The following is a 6,000-nucleotide window of genomic DNA, read 5'->3' on the forward strand; positions in this document are numbered from 1 at the left end:
CTTCCCTAAGGATGCTAGAATGGAATTGAAGAGGCAGGCGAGCGGCCACCACGGTCCTCTAGCAGTCCTTAGGGTGCGCGGAGAAGCCGGGTGCTCTGCGGCTTCGTTCTTCGCCCTCGTACAAGCTACCGCTCTCTCCGGCTCCCGGAGCAGGAGAAGCGGCTGCTTCGCGCACACAAGAGCGGAGCGGCAGCCGTACGCTCCGAAGCGCTGCTTCAGCCGAAAGACGCCGGCCACCGGCGCTTGGCTTCGGACAGCTCCGGAGAGCCGTAGTGTGCGTCTGCACTAGACTGCATCCTAGCGAAAAGCTTTGGCAGTGTGTCTCGCAGGGAGATAGCTTAGGAGCGCAGCGCACTTTTGCCTCCCTTGTCCAGAAACACGCATTTGCTGCACACTCCAAAAACACTGCTCTTCCTATGGTAATATGTAAGCTGCTGTCTGACGCCCGTTCTCTTCTGCCCACTCTTGCCCAGCTCGTTGTTTTAACGTGCACGTGCCGTCCTGGCATTCAGTGCACAGTGAAAGCAATCGCAAAAGTCCAGCAGCTGCTGACTGCCAAACACAAGGCGCTGGCTATGTTCTTGCTTCTCGACAACTCAACGCAGCCCTTCATTTCTGCAGCTGCCATCGAGTTCTCTGCATCTCGAGCCTTCGGAAACGAGCACGAGTTTCCCAAGAGGGGCTTCATCAGGACGAAGTCAAAACCCAGGAAAATTGTCTCGGAGCACCTTCAATAAAGCATGCCAGCAGTGCATTGAAAAGGCAGGGAGCTTTAGCCACCGTCCTCTATCAGTCGCAAGGCTGTGCACACAATTTCGTCTCTCTGCAGCAACGTTCTTCGCCCTCGTACAAGCTACAGCTCTCTCCGGCTCCCGGAGCACGAGAAGCGGCTGCTTCGCGCACACAACAGCGGAGCGGCAGCCGTACTCTCCGAAGCGCTGCTTCAGCCGAAAGACGCCGGCCACCGGCGCTTGGCTTCGGACAGCTCCGGAGAGCCGTAGTGTGCATCTGCACTAGACTGCATCATAGCGAAAAGCTTTGGCAGTGTGTCTCGCAGGGAGATAGCTTAGGAGCGCAGCGCACTTATGCCTCCCTTGTCCAAAAACACGATTTTACTGCACACTCCAAAAATAGTGCTCTTTCCTGGGCAATACGTAAGCTGCTATCTAGCGGCCGTGATTTTTCGGCTACTCTTGCTCAGCTAGTTGTTTTAACGTGCACAGGCCGTCCTGGCTTTCAGTGCACAGTGATAGCAATCGCAAAAGTCTAGCAGCTGCTGACTTCCAAACACAAGGCGCTGACTATGTTCTTGCTTCTCGACAACTCAACGCAGCTCTTCATTTCTGCAGTTGCCATCGAGGTCTCTGCATCTCGGAGACTCAGAGGACGAGCACGAGTTTCCCAGGAGGGGCTGCATCAGGACGAATTCAAAACTCAGGAAAATTGTCCTGGAACACCTTCCCTAAGGATGCTAGAAGAGAATTGAAGAGGCAGGCGAGCGGCCACCACGGTCCTCTAGCAGTCCTTAGGGTGCGCGCAGAAGACCGGTGCTCTGCGGCTTCGTTCTTCGCCCTCGTACAAGCTACCGCTCTCTCCGGCTCCCGGAGCAGGAGAAGCGGCTGCTTCGCGCACACAACAGCGGAGCGGCAGCCGTACGCTCCGAAGCGCTGCTTCAGCCGAAAGACGCCGGCCACCGGCGCTTGGCTTCGGACAGCTCCGGAGAGCCGTAGTGTGCGTCTGCACTAGACTGCATCCTAGCGAAAAGCTTTGGCAGTGTGTCTCGCAGGGAGATACCTTAGGAGCGCAGCGCACTTTTGCCTCCCTTGTCCAGAAAGACGCATTTGCTGCACACTCCAAAAACACTGCTCTTCCTATGGTAATATGTAAGCTGCTGTCTGACGCCCGTTCTCTTCTGCCCACTCTTGCCCAGCTCGTTGTTTTAACGTGCACGTGCCGTCCTGGCATTCAGTGCACAGTGAAAGCAATCGCAAAAGTCCAGCAGCTGCTGACTGCCAAACACAAGGCGCTGGCTATGTTCTTGCTTCTCGACAACTCAACGCAGCCCTTCATTTCTGCAGCTGCCATCGAGTTCTCTGCATCTCGAGCCTTCGGAAACGAGCACGAGTTTCCCAAGAGGGGCTTCATCAGGACGAAGTCAAAACCCAGGAAAATTGTCTCGGAGCACCTTCAATAAAGCATGCCAGCAGTGCATTGAAAAGGCAGGGAGCTTTAGCCACCGTCCTCTATCAGTCGCAAGGCTGTGCACACAATTTCGTCTCTCTGCAGCAACGTTCTTCGCCCTCGTACAAGCTACAGCTCTCTCCGGCTCCCGGAGCAGGAGAAGCGGCTGCTTCGCGCACACAACAGCGGAGCGGCAGCCGTACTCTCCGAAGCGCTGCTTCAGCCGAAAGACGCCGGCCACCGGCGCTTGGCTTCGGACAGCTCCGGAGAGCCGTAGTGTGCATCTGCACTAGACTGCATCATAGCGAAAAGCTTTGGCAGTGTGTCTCGCAGAGAGATAGCTTAGGAGCGCAGCGCACTTATGCCTCCCTTGTCCAAAAACACGATTTTACTGCACACTCCAAAAATAGTGCTCTTTCCTGGGCAATACGTAAGCTGCTATCTAGCGGCCGTGATTTTTCGGCTACTGTTGCTCAGCTAGTTGTTTTAACGTGCACAGGCCGTCCTGGCTTTCAGTGCACAGTGATAGCAATCGCAAAAGTCTAGCAGCTGCTGACTTCCAAACACAAGGCGCTGGCTATGTTCTTGCTTCTCGACAACTCAAAGCAGCTCTTCATTTCTGCAGTTGCCATCGAGGTCTCTGCATCTCGGAGACTCAGAGGACGAGCACGAGTTTCCCAGGAGGGGCTGCATCAGGACGAATTCAAAACTCAGGAAAATTGTCCTGGAACACCTTCCCTAAGGATGCTAGAATGGAATTGAAGAGGCAGGCGAGCGGCCACCACGGTCCTCTAGCAGTCCTTAGGGTGCGCGCAGAAGGCCGGTGCTCTGCGGCTTCGTTCTTCGCCCTCGTACAAGCTACCGCTCTCTCCGGCTCCCGGAGCAGGAGAAGCGGCTGCTTCGCGCACACAACAGCGGAGCGGCAGCCGTACGCTCCGAAGCGCTGCTTCAGCCGAAAGACGCCGGCCACCGGCGCTTGGCTTCGGACAGCTCCGGAGAGCCGTAGTGTGCGTCTGCACTAGACTGCATCCTAGCGAAAAGCTTTGGCAGTGTGTCTCGCAGGGAGATACCTTAGGAGCGCAGCGCACTTTTGCCTCCCTTGTCCAGAAACACGCATTTGCTGCACACTCCAAAAACACTGCTCTTCCTATGGTAATCTGTAAGCTGCTGTCTGACGCCCGTTCTCTTCTGCCCACTCTTGCCCAGCTCGTTGTTTTAACGTGCACAGGCCGTCCTGGCTTTCAGTGCACAGTGATAGCAATCGCAAAAGTCTAGCAGCTGCTGACTTCCAAACACAAGGCGCTGGCTATGTTCTTGCTTCTCGACAACTCAACGCAGCCCTTCATTTCTGCAGCTGCCATCGAGTTCTCTGCATCTCGAGCCTTCGGAAACGAGCACGAGTTTCCCAAGAGGGGCTTCATCAGGACGAAGTCAAAACCCAGGAAAATTGTCTCGGAGCACCTTCAATAAAGCATGCCAGCAGTGCATTGAAAAGGCAGGGAGCTTTAGCCACCGTCCTCTATCAGTCGCAAGGCTGTGCACACAATTTCGTCTCTCTGCAGCAACGTTCTTCGCCCTCGTACAAGCTACAGCTCTCTCCGGCTCCCGGAGCAGGAGAAGCGGCTGCTTCGCGCACACAACAGCGGAGCGGCAGCCGTACGCTCCGAAGCGCTGCTTCAGCCGAAAGACGCCGGCCACCGGCGCTTGGCTTCGGACAGCTCCGGAGAGCCGTAGTGTGCGTCTGCAACTAGACTGCATCATAGCGAAAAGCTTTGGCAGTGTGTCTCGCAGAGAGATAGCTTAGGAGCGCAGCGCACTTATGCCTCCCTTGTCCAGAAACACGATTTTACTGCACACTCCAAAAACAATGCTCTTTCCAGGGCAATATATAAGCTGATTTCTGACGGCCGTGATCTTTCGATTACTCTTGCTCAGCTAGTTGTTTTAACGTGCACAGGCCGTCCTGGCTTTCAGTGCACAGTGATAGCAATCGCAAAAGTCTAGCAGCTGCTGACTTCCAAACACAAGGCGCTGGCTATGTTCTTGCTTCTCGACAACTCAACGCAGCCCTTCATTTCTGCACTTGCCAACGAGGTCTCTGCACTCGGAGCCTCAGAGGACGCGCACGAGTTTCCCAGGAGGGGCTGCATCAGGACGACTTCAAAACTCCGGAAAATTGTCCTGGAACACCTTCCCTAAGGATGCTAGAATGGAATTGAAGAGGCAGGCGAGCGGCCACCACGGTCCTCTAGCAGTCCTTAGGGTGCGCGGAGAAGCCGGGTGCTCTGCGGCTTCGTTCTTCGCCCTCGTACAAGCTACCGCTCTCTCCGGCTCCCGGAGCAGGAGAAGCGGCTGCTTCGCGCACACAAGAGCGGAGCGGCAGCCGTACGCTCCGAAGCGCTGCTTCAGCCGAAAGACGCCGGCCACCGGCGCTTGGCTTCGGACAGCTCCGGAGAGCCGTAGTGTGCGTCTGCACTAGACTGCATCCTAGCGAAAAGCTTTGGCAGTGTGTCTCGCAGGGAGATACCTTAGGAGCGCAGCGCACTTTTGCCTCCCTTGTCCAGAAACACGCATTTGCTGCACACTCCAAAAACACTGCTCTTCCTATGGTAATATGTAAGCTGCTGTCTGACGCCCGTTCTCTTCTGCCCACTCTTGCCCAGCTCGTTGTTTTAACGTGCACGTGCCGTCCTGGCATTCAGTGCACAGTGAAAGCAATCGCAAAAGTCCAGCAGCTGCTGACTGCCAAACACAAGGCGCTGGCTATGTTCTTGCTTCTCGACAACTCAACGCAGCCCTTCATTTCTGCAGCTGCCATCGAGTTCTCTGCATCTCGAGCCTTCGGAAACGAGCACGAGTTTCCCAAGAGGGGCTTCATCAGGACGAAGTCAAAACCCAGGAAAATTGTCTCGGAGCACCTTCAATAAAGCATGCCAGCAGTGCATTGAAAAGGCAGGGAGCTTTAGCCACCGTCCTCTATCAGTCGCAAGGCTGTGCACACAATTTCGTCTCTCTGCAGCAACGTTCTTCGCCCTCGTACAAGCTACAGCTCTCTCCGGCTCCCGGAGCACGAGAAGCGGCTGCTTCGCGCACACAACAGCGGAGCGGCAGCCGTACTCTCCGAAGCGCTGCTTCAGCCGAAAGACGCCGGCCACCGGCGCTTGGCTTCGGACAGCTCCGGAGAGCCGTAGTGTGCATCTGCACTAGACTGCATCATAGCGAAAAGCTTTGGCAGTGTGTCTCGCAGGGAGATAGCTTAGGAGCGCAGCGCACTTATGCCTCCCTTGTCCAAAAACACGATTTTACTGCACACTCCAAAAATAGTGCTCTTTCCTGGGCAATACGTAAGCTGCTATCTAGCGGCCGTGATTTTTCGGCTACTCTTGCTCAGCTAGTTGTTTTAACGTGCACAGGCCGTCCTGGCTTTCAGTGCACAGTGATAGCAATCGCAAAAGTCTAGCAGCTGCTGACTTCCAAACACAAGGCGCTGACTATGTTCTTGCTTCTCGACAACTCAACGCAGCTCTTCATTTCTGCAGTTGCCATCGAGGTCTCTGCATCTCGGAGACTCAGAGGACGAGCACGAGTTTCCCAGGAGGGGCTGCATCAGGACGAATTCAAAACTCAGGAAAATTGTCCTGGAACACCTTCCCTAAGGATGCTAGAAGAGAATTGAAGAGGCAGGCGAGCGGCCACCACGGTCCTCTAGCAGTCCTTAGGGTGCGCGCAGAAGACCGGTGCTCTGCGGCTTCGTTCTTCGCCCTCGTACAAGCTACCGCTCTCTCCGGCTCCCGGAGCAGGAGAAGCGGCTGCTTCGCG

Source organism: Lonchura striata, chromosome 24 (genome assembly GCF_046129695.1).
Source record: "Lonchura striata isolate bLonStr1 chromosome 24, bLonStr1.mat, whole genome shotgun sequence".
Lineage (NCBI taxonomy): Eukaryota > Metazoa > Chordata > Aves > Passeriformes > Estrildidae > Lonchura > Lonchura striata.